This window comes from Natator depressus, chromosome 14 (assembly GCF_965152275.1).
Source record: "Natator depressus isolate rNatDep1 chromosome 14, rNatDep2.hap1, whole genome shotgun sequence".
NCBI lineage: Eukaryota > Metazoa > Chordata > Testudines > Cheloniidae > Natator > Natator depressus.
This window is the reverse complement of record NC_134247.1, coordinates 35,283,915-35,298,121: the sequence shown is the minus strand read 5'-3', so window position 1 is coordinate 35,298,121 and position 14,207 is coordinate 35,283,915.

Here is a 14,207-nt window from a genome sequence, read left to right as displayed (position 1 = left end):
TCATCACAGCACCCTGCCCTCAGAGCCAGGTTAGGACGGCCAGGTTAGGCCAACAGCTACCAGGGTGTCCCCTCCCTGGAATGCAGGCTCAGAGGACAAGCTGGCCATGGCACATGGGGCTGCTGAGTGTGTCACAGACTGGGGTTCAGAATGGCTAATGGGGGGCACTGACTGGGGCACGGGCTCGGGAATTAGTGGGGAGACAGCGCTGAGTCAGGGGCTGAATGGCAGTGGGGGTGCAAGGCCACATGAGGATGTGGGCAGGGGGGGCCAACAGCTACCAGGGTGTCCCCTCCCTGGAATGCAGGCTCAGAGGACAAGCTGGCCATGGTCCACAGGCACTAAAGTGATCCCCAGGTGTAGCCATGAGCGCGCAGGGCCCAGGTGCTACTGGCAGCCCTTGTGATAGTGGATGCCCTAGGGACAGGAGGAGGAGGCTCTGACCTCCTGGGGAGAGTGAAGGAAGCAAAAATGAAGACAGTTCTTGCACTGTGGGAGGCAAGAGACCAGAAAGGAGCCTGCAGTCCTGTGAGTGGGCCACAGGGAACACGAGACATCAGCCAGTGGGAAGGCCTGGGCCCCAGAGGAGAGATGAGTGAGACAGAGGAGGAAGTCCCAGTTCATAGGAGAGACAGGACTGGGTTATGGAGCACGGACACCTGATCTGGAGATGGAAAGAGCTGGCAAGTTCAGTGGGGAGGGGAGGCAGCATCCCCACAGAGTGCACTGTCCAATCGGCCTCAGGAAAACTGGGAGAGAGATGAACTGTGAGATGCTGGGACCTGGGTGCCGGGCAGGTGGCAGCCCACAGCACTGCAAGTGAGAATGCCCCTGGAAGGGGGTCAAGGGCCAGGATCCCCTGGTCAGATAGATCCCAGGAGTGCTTGCCTCTGGAGCAGGCTACTGTCTCCCAACAGGAGTAGCTGTTATACAGGAGGGGAGTCATCACAGCTAAGGGTCAGGGACACGGTGCAGAGTACGGTGGGGAAAGGGCTTCCAACAACAGCACTGGCAGCAGCAGAGTGTGAAGTAGCCCCTGGCCTGCTATGGAGAGAGTGTGGGTAGGGCTGACGGTGAGAACATAAGAATGGTCATACTGGGTCAGACCAATGGTCCATCTAGCCCTGTGTCCTTTCTTTGATAGCAGCCCATACCAGAGCTTCTGGGGGAGTGATCAGAACAGGGCAATTATGGAATGATCCACCCCTGTCTTCCAGTCCTGGCTTTTGGCCGTCAGAGGTTTAGGGTCACCCCTAGAAGGGGTTTGCATCCCTGACCATCTTGGCTAATAGCCACTGATGGACCTATCTTCCAGGAACTTCTGCAATTCTTTTTAAACCCAGTTATTCTTTTGGCCCTAAGAATATCCAGTGGCAATGAGTTCCAGAGGCTCATTGTCCATTGTGTGAAAAAGTACTTCCTCTGGCTTATAGTAATTCTGCAGCCTGTTAGTTTCATCAGGAGAGTTGGCAACCCTATAGTCGTCTCTTTTCTAAACTCAACAGCCCTAATCTTTTGAGTCTTTCCTCGTATGGCAGCTGTTCCATACTTTGGATCATCTTTGTTGCCCTTGTCTGAACTTTTTTCAGTTCCACTATATCCTTTTTGAGATGGAGTGACCAGAACTGGACATTGTATTCAAGGTCTGATAGGAGTATGGATTTTATAGAGGCATTATGATAATTTCTGTTTTATTTTCTATCCCTTTCCTAACAGTTCCTAACATACTGTTAACCTTTTTGACCACTGCTGGGCATTGAGAAGAAGTTTTCAGAGAACTCTCCATGGTGACTCTTGGGTGGTAACAGCTAATTTAGACCCCATCATTGTATATGTGTAGTTGGGATTATTTTTGCCCAAGTGCATTATTTTGCACTTATCAGCATTGAATTTCATCTTCTATTTTGTTGACCAATCACCCAGTTTTGTGAGATCTCTCTGTGACTCCTCGCACTCTGTTTTAGACTGAACTATCTGGAATGGGGGTCTGGGGAGTAGTCTTACATCTAGCGTGGGGACCATGCTGCAGTGAAAGCCAACGCAGAGGCTGCAGTAGCAGTGAGGTTCCCCACTACCTACTGAAATCACTAAGAACTGGGCTAAGTGGTAGAACCTCAGACCAGGGCAGTGCCAAGGTGTCAGCGAGCGGCAAGCGGTAGCAGCAGGGCTGAGCAGGGGCAGAGATGGCAGTGGTGAGGGTGGGAAAGAGGGCAGTGAGCAGCAATCAGCGACAGAGAAGGGTGACAGAGAGCAGTGGAGGGCTGATCAGGGGCAGAGATGGCAGTGGTGACAGTGGGAAAGAGGGCAGTGAGCAGCAGACAGCGGCAGAGATAACAGCGTCAAGCGAGGGGCACGCAGTGGCAGAGAAGGGTGGCAGAGAGCAGTGGAGGGCTGAGCAGTGGCAGAGACAAGCGGGGCAGTGGCAGCAGCAGAGGCATTGCTTGGCAGTGAATTCTGGGACAACACTGACCATCGGTGCGTGGGGTGCAGCAGAGGGAGTTGGGAGTGGCGTATAAAGGGACGTTTGTTTGTCACATTCTCACCCCACAAGGTGGGAAACTGAGGCAAAGGCCTCTGCCCAATGAACCCTGAGGTGGGCGTTTACTTAGAGTTACTTGCTTTTGGATTGTGGTTGTGGTGTTTTCCCAAATTGCTAGGTTCCTCTCCCTTTTAATAAATAGTTGGTTTTGTTTTTGTTGTACGCAAACTCAGTGGTTGTGAGAGGGGAAGTATTGCTTCTTAGAGGCACCCAGGGGTGGTGTTCAGTTTTCCCAGAATTGCGCCAATTCTGTTGTGCATTGTTAAGAGGAACCCCTAGGTATTGGACCTGACCATTGTTGTTGCTGACCCCACTTAGCAGAGGGGTTACACAAGGATCGACAGCGTAAACGTTCAGTGAGATTGTGATCTAGATCTCTGTTGTCTTTGCCTTTGTTCAGAAGGACACAAATATTCCCTTCCCCACACATCCCTAGAAGAGTTCCTGTATCCTGGCAAGCATGACATATGCATACAAAAAAGAAAATCACATGTGTGATGTATGATTCCCAGCTATTAACAGTAAGTCACTGTTGCACTGCCATGTGTTACCCTCTGTTGTACCCTAATTTCTTCGGGAGAAGGCTGGTCATTGTCACGATAAGGAAGAGGATTAGTGAGCCTTTTAATAACCCTCTTCTTGATCTCTGTGTACTCAGGAACAGGATCAGGGCTGTTTCCAAAATTCAAATAATGGAGACGAGAGGAAGGAAAGAAAGAAACAACGAAAGATATTAGCTTATTGTGTTAGTCATAATTACTAAGTGAACTGGCATGAGGAACATACACTATGTTTGTACGAGAGAGATATCTCCTGTGCTTATCTAAGCGCAGGGCTAGACATTTCTTATGTAAATTCTTGTCTCCTGCAAGAGTTTTATTTCCCTTTAATTAGATAAGAACATACAATCAACTAAAAAAAATGCCCAAGCCAAAACCAATAGCATGATCAGAAAGCTACCTCCGGGGGAGTGTGGGGATGGAGAGAAAGTCTATTCCTACAGCCACTGGAAACTCACAAACAAGTGCAAGAAGCTTGTTCCATCTTGGAAAGACCCCTTTGCGACCACCAACAAGGAATCTCTTGTTTTGACCCCGATTATTATTATCAAACATCCAAGGATTTTGTCTAAAGCCCTTCGAAATAGAAGGAAAGGCTCTTCTTTACAGCTGGGTGGAATTTTTTGCACCATTTGTTCATTGAAAAATGAAGTTTCAGTTGACACAAAAATATTGACAAATTTGACATTAATTTGCTGAATACTTTTGGCCAAAAAAGGGGACTTGGGCACCATTCAGAAAATTGCCAGCACAGACAAGGCCTTCCTTGTAACGTGTAGCCCAGTGATTAGGGCACTCAGCTGGGATGTGGGAAGCCAGGGTTCAATTTCCGCCCCTCTGCCTGAGGTGGAGTAGGGATTTACATGTGGGTTCCTCATATTGTACGAGAGTGCATTAGTTACTGGGCTGTGGGACAGCCTGAGGTGGTGCTTTCCTAAAGCTGTTCTAATGTGTATAAACAATTAAAGAGTCAGGAAAGCAGAACTTGAACCCTGGTCTCCCCCTCCCCAGCAGAAGAATTCCCTGGCCTACAGGATTTTCTGGGGTGGGTGGGTTGATTTCAGTCTCTCCTGTTGAAGCTGTTCTGCTTTGTATAAAATGCTTGAATAGTCACAGGGCAAGAAAGTGAGAATCACAATATAGGCCAATGGTTAAGGGATCCACGTTCATGTCCTTGCTCCAGTGATTATTCCTTTACACTGGAACAGCATCACTAGGCCAGAGTGTGCTAACCACCCACCAGAACAGCCCAGGTGCTAAGGCAGTCTCTGCAATGTGGGAGACCTAAGTTCAAACACCTATTCTATATCAAGCAAAGAGGGAATTGAACCTGGGTCTCCCAAGTGAGTGCTCTAACCACTCGCCTAAAGATTATAATGGAGGCTACTCTTCGGGCCATTTTATGGATCTCTTTTAGCCCTTTATTTCCTTTGCTTTCATGTTAAAAAGTGCCTTGAAATTAAACGAACAGGTGCATTTTGGGTGAACCAAAACATTTAGTTCAACCCGAAATGAAACTTTTGTCAGCTTTTCAGTTTGCTGGAATTTTTCAGGATTTTCAGCTAAACACTTAAAGGTAGTTGCCTGACTTTATGAACCTGAGTTTGAAACTCTTTTCATTGCCCTTGTGATCACTCCCCATCTTCTCTCACTGCAAAGGAGGATTGTGAGCAAAATATCAGTGAAGAGCTTCCCTTACGTGGCCAGCTTACCCAGCATTGACAACAATGAAGTTTTCACTGATCAGGGGTGCCAACCTGAGCATACCGACATATGGACACATTTTCTGTGGCTCCAAGATACACCACTGATAAACACCATTGGGGACCCTGCTGTGTGACTAGTTACAGTATGACTAGTTACTCACCTGCCCTTTTCTGCAATGTTTTCCCTACCCATCCGTTGTTCATGCCAATCGAATAAGCCTTAAAAGCCTTCATAAGCAAAGAGCAGTGCCGCATTCTCTTGTAATAATTTGGGGCCTGCTGGGGAGGCCCAAGAATGAGGAAGTGAGTCACAACTATAGGTTCAGCATGGTGGTTTTCACTGTTCAGTGCCTTCTTCTCCCAATGTTATTCCAGGAACAATGGTAATATTGATTACATGCGTCACTTATTGTGTAGCCAAGCATAGCTCCAATATCAGTAATCACTCATTGTGGACTTCCCAAATCAGAGAGCTCTTCCAGGAATTCTTTACTGCTGGGGCAATTCTGTGCCAAAAAATTAAAAATTCTGCACACTAGATTTTAAAATTCTGCATATTTTATTTGTCAAAATAACACAATACAATCATGCCAGTTTCAATTATTTTGGTAATTTATTTCAAAATAGCTATCAAGTATGTCTGTAAGAATACAGACCAAAAAAAGAAGAACCCTACCCGACAGCCCCCCGCTAAGAACCCTCCTAAGTCCCAATAGTCCATTAAATGCTCCCAAAAATCATTAACACAAGTTAATGTTTCCTACTCATGCCTTGTGCCCTTCCAGAATGCTGAGTTCACTACAGTGAAACTCTGAGAACCAGGAAATAAAGCGTTACGGTACATTCCATTACAGCATCTCTGTGCTCAAATGACCCCAATTTAAATTTGGATCTTTACCGCTACCCCAGGCCCCTAAGGGTATGTCTACACTATGGAATAAGGTCGAATTTATAGAAGTCGGTTTTTTAGAAATCGGTTTTATATATTCGAGTGTGTGTGTCCCCACAGAAGTGCATTAAGTGCATTAACTCGGCGGAGTGCTTCCACAGTACCGAGGCTAGAGTCGACTTCCGGAGCGTTGCACTGTGGGTAGCTATCCCACAGTTCCCGCAGTCTCCGCTGCCCATTGGAATTCTGGGTTGAGATCCCAATGCCTGATGGGGCTGAAACATTGTCGCGGGTGGTTCTGGGTACATATCGTCAGTCCCCCCCTTCCCTCCCTCCCTCCGTGAAAGCAAGGGCAGACAATTGTTTCGCGCCTTTTTTCCTGAGTTACCTGTGCGGACGCCATACCACCGCAAGCATGGAGCCCGCTCAGGTAACCGTCACCGTATGTCTCCTGGGTGCTGGCAGACGCGGCACGGCATTGCTACACAGTAGCAGCAACCCATTGCCTTGTGGCAGCAGACGGTACAATACGACTGGTAGCCGTCGTCGTCATGTCCGAGGTACTCCTGGTCGCCTGTGTGAGGTCGATCAGGAGCGCCTGGGCAGACATGGGCGCAGGGACTAAATTTTTAGTGACTTGACCAGGTCATTCTCTTTAGTCCGGCAGTCAGTCCTATTGAACCGTCTTATGGTGAGCAGGCAGGCAATATGGATTGCTAGCAGTCCTATTGCACCGTCTTCTGCCGAGCAGCCATGAGATGTGGATGGCATGCAGTCCTTCTGCACCGTCTGCTGCTAGCCAAAGATGTAAAAGATAGATGGAGTGGATCAAAACAAGAAATAGACCAGATTTGTTTTGTACTCATTTGCCTTCTCCCCTGTCTAGGGGACTCATTCCTCTAGGTCACACTGCAGTCACGCACAGAGAAGGTGCAGCGAGGTAGATCTAGCCATGTATCAATCAGAGGCCAGGCTAACCTCCTTGTTCCAATAAGAACAATAACTTAGGTGCACCATTTCTTATTGGAACCCTCCGTGAAGTCAACCCTGTAAGCCGTGTCCTCAGTCGCCCCTCCCTGCGTCAGAGCAACGGCAAACAATCGTGCATCTGAGTTGAGAGTGCTGTCCAGAGCAGCCCAATGGAGCACTCTGATTGGGCTAAAACATTGTCGCGGGTGGTTCTGGGTACATATTGTCTGGCCCCCGTTCCCTCCCTCCCTCTGTGAAGGCAAGGGCAGACAATCGTTTCGCGCCTTTTTTCCTGAGTTACCTGTGCGGACGCCATACCACCGCAAGCATGGAGCCCGCTCAGGTAACCGTCACCGTATGTCTCCTGGGTGCTGGCAGACGCGGTACGGCATTGCTACACAGTAGCAGCAACCCATTGCCTTCTGGCAGCAGACGGTGCAGTATGACTGGTAGCCGTCCTCGTCATGTCCGAGGTGCTCCTGGCCACGTCGGCTGGGAGCGCCTGGGCAGATATGGGCGCAGGGACTAAATTTTTGGTGACTTGACCAGGTCATTCTCTTTAGTCCTGCAGTCAGTCGTATTGAACCGTCTAATGGTGAGCAGGCAGGCAATACGGATTGCTAGCAGTCGTATTGTACCATCTTCTGCCGGGCAGGCAAGAGATGACGATGGCTAGCAATCGTACTGTGCCATCTTCTGCCAGGCAGGCAAGAGATGAGGATGGCTAGCAGTCGTACTGTACCATCTTCTGCCGAGCAGCCATGAGATGTGGATGGCTTGCAGTCCTTCTGCACCGTCTGCTGCCAGCCAAAGATGTAAAAGATAGATGGAGTGGATCAAAACAAGAAATAGACCAGATTTGTTTTGTACTCATTTGCCTCCTCCCCTGTCTAGGGGACTCATTCCTCTAGGTCACACTGCAGTCACTCACAGAGAAGGTGCTGCGAGGTAGATCTAGCCATGTATCAATCAGAGGCCAGGCTAACCTTCTTGTTCCAATAAGAACAATAACTTAGGTGCACCATTTCTTATTGGAACCCTCCGTGAAGTCCTGCCTGAACTACTCCTTGATGTAAAGCCACCCCCTTTGTGGATTTTAGCCTCCTGAAGCCAACCCTGTAAGCCGTGTCGTCAGTCGCCCCTCCCTCCGTCAGAGCAACGGCAGACAATCATTCCGCGCCTTTTTTCTGTGCGGACGCCATACCAAGGCAAGCATGGAGTCCGCTCAGCTCACTTTGGCAATTAGGAGCACATTAAACACCACACGCATTATCCAGCAGTATATGCAGCACCAGAACCTGGCAAAGCGCTACCGGGCGAGGAGGCGACGTCAGCGCGGTCACGTGAGTGATCAGGACATGGACACAGATTTCTCTGAAAGCATGGGCCCTGCCAATGCATGCATAATGGTGCTAATGGGGCAGGTTCATGCTGTGGAACGCCGATTCTGGGCTCGGGAAACAAGTACAGACTGGTGGGACCGCATAGTGTTGCAGGTCTGGGACGATTCCCAGTGGCTGCGAAACTTTCGCATGCGTAAGGGCACTTTCATGGAACTTTGTGACTTGCTTTCCCCTGCCCTGAAGCGCATGAATACCAAGATGAGAGCAGCCCTCACAGTTGAGAAGCGAGTGGCGATAGCCCTGTGGAAGCTTGCAACGCCAGACAGCTACCGGTCAGTTGGGAATCAATTTGGAGTGGGCAAATCTACTGTGGGGGCTGCTGTGATGCAAGTAGCCCACGCTATCAAAGATCTGCTGATATCAAGGGTAGTGACCTTGGGAAATGTGCAGGTCATAGTGGATGGCTTTGCTGCAATGGGATTCCCTAACTGTGGTGGGGCCATAGACGGAACCCATATCCCTATCTTGGCACCGGAGCACCAAGCCGGCGAGTACATAAACCGCAAGGGGTACTTTTCAATAGTGCTGCAAGCTCTGGTGGATCACAAGGGACGTTTCACCAACATCAACGTGGGATGGCCGGGAAAGGTACATGACGCTCGCATCTTCAGGAACTCTGGTCTGTTTCAAAAGCTTCAAGAAGGGACTTTATTCCCAGACCAGAAAATAACTGTTGGTGATGTTGAAATGCCTATAGTTATCTTTGGGGACCCAGCCTACCCCTTAATGCCATGGCTCATGAAGCCGTACACAGGCAGCCTGGACAGCAGTCAGGAGCTGTTCAACTACAGGCTGAGCAAGTGCAGAATGGTGGTAGAATGTGCATTTGGACGTTTAAAGGCGCGCTGGCGCAGTTTACTGACTCGCTTAGACCTCAGCGAAACCAATATTCCCACTGTTATTACTGCTTGCTGTGTGCTCCACAATATCTGTGAGAGTAAGGGGGAGACGTTTATGGCGGGGTGGGAGGTTGAGGCAAATCGCCTGGCTGCTGGTTACGCGCAGCCAGACACCAGGGCGGTTAGAAGAGCACAGGAGGGTGCGGTACGCATCAGAGAGGCTTTGAAAACCAGTTTCATGACTGGCCAGGCTACGGTGTGAAAGTTCTGTTTGTTTCTCCTTGATGAAACCCCCCGCCCCTTGGTTCACTCTACTTCCTTGTAAGCTAACCACCCTCCCCTCCTCCCTTTGATCACCTCTTGCAGAGGCAATAAAGTCATTGTTGCTTCACATTCATGCATTCTTTATTCATTCATCACACAAATAGGGGGATGACTACCAAGGTAGCCCAGGAGGGGTGGTGGAGGAGGGAAGGAAAATGCCACACAGCACTTTAAAAGTTTACAACTTTAAAATTTATTGAATGACAGCCTTCTTTTTTTTGGGCAATCCTCTGTGGTGGAGTGGCTGGTTGGCTGGTGGCCACCCCACCGCGTTCTTGGGCGTCTGGGTGTGGAGGCTATGGAACTTGGGGAGGAGGGCGGTTGGTTACCCAGGGGCTGTAGTGGCAGTCTGTGCTCCAGCTGCCTTTGCTGCAGCTCAACCATACACTGGAGCATACTGGTTTGGTCCTCCAGCAGCCTCAGCATTGAATCCTGCCTCCTCTCATCACGCTGTCGCCACATTCGAGCTTCAGCCCTCTCTTCAGCCCGCCACTTACTCTCTTCAGCCCGCCACCTCTCCTCCTGGTCATTTTGTGCTTTCCTGCAGTCTGACATTATTTGCCTCCACGCATTCGTCTGTGCTCTGTCAGTGTGGGAGGACAGCATGAGCTCGGAGAACATTTCATCTTGAGTGCGTTTTTTTTTCTTTCTAATCTTCACTAGCCTCTGGGAAGGAGAAGATCCTGTGATCATTGAAACACATGCAGCTGGTGGAGAAAAGAAAAGGGACAGAGGTATTTAAAAAGACACATTTTATAAAACACTGGCTGCACTCTTTCAGGGTAAACCTTGCTGTTAACATTACATACATAGCACATGTGCTTTCGTTACAAGGTCGCATTTTGCCTCCCCCCACCGCGTGGCTACCCCCTCAACCCTCCCCCCTCCCTGTGGCTAACAGCGGGGAACATTTCTGTTCAGCCGCAGGCAAACAGCCCAGCAGGAATGGGCTCCTCTGAGTGTCCCCTGAAGAAAAGCACCCTATTTCAACCAGGTGACCATGGATTATATCTCACTCTCCTGAGGGTAACACACGAACGGATGTTGCTTGAACGCCAGCAAACATACACTGCAATGCTTTGTTGTACAATGATTCCCGAGTACGTGTTACTGGCCTGGAGTGGTAAAGTGTCCTACCATGAAGGACGCAATAAGTCTGCCCTCCCCAGAAACCTTTTACAAAGGCTTTGGGAGTATATCCAGGAGAGCCGCGAATGCCAGGGCAAAGTAATCCTTTCACATGCTTGCTTTTAAACCATGTATAGTATTTTAAAAGGTACACTCACCGGAGGTCCCTTCTCCGCCTGCTGGGTCCAGGAGGCAGCCTTGGGTGGGTTCAGGGGGTACTGGCTCCAGGTCCAGGGTGAGAAACAGTTCCTGGCTGTCGGGAAAACCGGTTTCTCCGCTTGCTTGCTGTGAGCTATCTACAACCTCGTCATCATCATCATCATCTTCTTCGTCCCCAAAACCTGCTTCCGTATTGCCTCCATCTCCATTGAAGGAGTCAAACAACACGGCTGGGGTAGTGGTGGCTGAACCCCCTAAAATGGCATGCAGCTCATCATAGAAGCGGCATGTTTGGGGCTCTGACCCGGAGCGGCCGTTCGCCTCTCTGGTTTTCTGGTAGGCTTGCCTCAGCTCCTTCAGTTTCACGCGGCACTGCTTCGGGTCCCTGTTATGGCCTCTGTCCTTCATGCCCTGGGAGATCTTGACAAAGGTTTTGGCATTTCGAAAACTGGAACGGAGTTCTGATAGCACAGATTCCTCTCCCCATACAGCGATCAGATCCCGTACCTCCCGTTCGGTCCATGCTGGAGCTCTTTTGCGATTCAAGACTCCATCATGGTCACCTCTGCTGATGAGCTCAGCATGGTCACCTGCAGCTTGCCACGCTGGCCAAACAGGAAATGAGATTCAAAAGTTCGCGGTTCTTTTCCTGTCTACCTGGCCAGTGCATCTGAGTTGAGAGTGCTGTCCAGAGCGGTCAAAATGGAGCACTCTGGGATAGCTCCCGGAGGCCAATACCGTCGAATTGTGTCCACAGTACCCCAAATTCGACCCGGCAAGGCCGATTTAAGCGCTAATCCACTTGTCAGGGGTGGAGTAAGGAAATCGATTTTAAGAGCCCTTTAAGTCGAAATAAAGGGCTTCATCGTGTGGACGGGTGCAGGTTTACATCGATTTAATGCTGCTAAATTCGACCTAAAGTCCTAGTGTAGACCAGGGCAAGAAGCTAAGCAATTTTCAAATGTGAATTTTATGGCACTCCAAAAAGTTCTCTGTCAAACAGTGAGTCTCAACCTTAAATATAGCTAAGCTGTTACTCCATTACAGTTTCACAAACAAATGTTTGTTATAAAGTGATGAGAGCTGTGTAAGTGTCATATCCCCCAATGCAAGGCATTACAAGCTAGGTAAAGCTGAGTTACAGGACTCCTCTTTTTTATAGAGTCATAGATTTAAAGGCCAGAAGGGGCCATTATATCATCTAGTCTGACCCCCTGTGTAACACATGGCCAGAAAATGTCACTCAGTTACTCTGGTATTGAGCACAATAACTTGTGTCTGACTAAAGCATCTTGCAGAAAGGTGTCCAGTCTGCCTTTCTGGGATCCACCACTTTCCTTGGTAGTTTATTCCAATGGTTAATGATCCTCACTGTTAAATATGTGTCCTTTATTTCTAATAGGAATTTGTCTAGCTTTAGCTTCTAGCCATTGGTTCTTTTGTGCCTTTCTCGGCTAGACTAAAGGACTCTCTAGGACCTGCTGTTTTCTCCTCCTCTTTATCTTCATTTTGACAAGCTAAACAGATTGAGCTCTTTATATGTCCCACTGTAAGGCATTTTCTCCAGCCCTTGAATCATTCTTGTGCACCTTCTTCAATTTCTGCACCTTCTTCAATTTGTCAACATCCCTTTTAAACTTTGGACACGAGAACTGCACTCAACATTGTAAGGTTGTTCTCACCAATGCCATAGACAGAGGTAAAACAACTCCCCTCTGTATACAGGATCACCTTAGCCCTTTTTGCCCCGGCATCGCACTGGGAGCTCGTGTTTAGTTACTTGTCCATTATGACCCCTGAACCCTTTTCAGAGTCACTGCTTTCTAGTAGTGTGTTTAACCTGTATTTTACTATTCAGCCACTAGGCGGCTCTGTGTGTAACATACCTTGTTTAAACACACCTCAGCCAGACCTGGCAGAACATTAAAGGATCTTATGATGAACACATCTAGTGTGTATAAGGCAGCTTTGTAGCCAGTCCTGATCTGATACAGGAACATGGCAGGGACCAAAACACCCAGGCCAGGGGAAAACAGAACATTGCAGCTACTGCCTTAGCCACTCAGCCATTCTGATGTGTGTTTTCTCAGATAGAGCCAGTCTCTGCATGGTCACAGGTCCAGAAACACACAGCATATTAACCTCCTCACAGTACAATCTGACTCCTTTATCACAGCCCCAGCAACACCAGCCCTGACCCGTGTGCCCAGATGCAGTGTGCAGCATGGTATGTGTTTGCGGGAGAAGCATGGCGCCATTGCTAAAGTTCTAATTGTATCAGGAGGGAAATTATATCTGTTGATGCCCCACTTCCATTAGCACCTGCTGGGGGACGAAATATCTCAGGATGCAGCTAATGCATTACAGAATCTGCACCTCTGGGTCACCAGCTGGAATCCAGCCCAGCGCAGCAGGGAGAGACAGCTGTTCCCATCCCATCTAGTGGTGATCTGGTTTGCCCTGTGTGAATTGAGTTTGCTGAGTCTTAGTTCCAGCTTCAAAGTCACAGACCCACCACCTAGCTTAGCACCGACTGGCAGACTCAGCCTATGTGATGCTGTCTTTATAATGATTCTGCAACTTTAATAAAACCCAACTATGCAGGACTTAGGAAGCAGACATTAAGATTACGGTACCAGCTCCCCAGGGCCATATCATCCAGGATCATTCACTCACACAGGTTTGAGTGCTCAGTGGGAATATAGGGTTGGGTGAATAGCTCTGACTGGGGACAGTGTACAAAGGGGCAGGCAGATCTAGCAGGCAGAGAAGGGGTTTGCAGATGGACCAGGAGAATGACACATGAGAGAGGAAGAAAAGACTGGGATTGTTTCCCTTACAGAAGGCAAATAAGAGGGGCCTTGCTAAAAGCACATGAAACAATGAATGGGACTGTCAGGGTTCCCTCCCCACTCTGAACTCTTTGGTACAGATGTGGGGACCCGCATGAAAGACCCCCTAAGCTTATTTCTACCAGCTTAGGTTAAAAACTTCCCCAATGCACAAATTCTTCCTTGTCCTTGGAAGGTATTGCTGCCACCACCAAGTGATTTAGACAAAGATTCAGGAAAAGGACCACTTGGAGTCCCTATTTCCCCAAAATATCCCCCCAAGCCCCTTCACCCCCTTTCCTGGGGAGGCTTGAGAATAATATACTAACCAATAGGTTAACAAAGTGAGCACAGACCAGACCCTTGGGTTTTTAGGACACTAAAAATCAATCAGGTTCTTAAAAGAAGAACTTTATTATAAAGGAAAAAAAAGTAAAAGAAGCACCACTGTAAAATCAGGATGGAAGGTAATTTTACAGGGTAATAAAAAGATTTAAAACACAGAGGATTCCCCTCTAGGCTCAACTTCAAAGTTACATAAACAGGAATTAACCTCCTTCTTAGCATAGGGAAAATTCACAAGCTAAAACAAAAGATAATCTAATGCATTTCCTTGCTATTACTTACAATTACTGTAATTTTAGATGTATCATAGAATCATAGAATATCAGGGTTGGAAGGGACCTCAGGAGGTCATCTAGTTCAACCCCCTGCTCAAAGCAGGACCAATCCCCAACTAAATCATCCCAGCCAGGGCTTTCAGTAGGAGCTTGGTTACCTGCTTGGTCTCTCTCTTTGTCTCCAGAGAGAACAACAAAAAGAGCACAAACAAAACCTCTCCACCCCCCCCAGATTTGAAA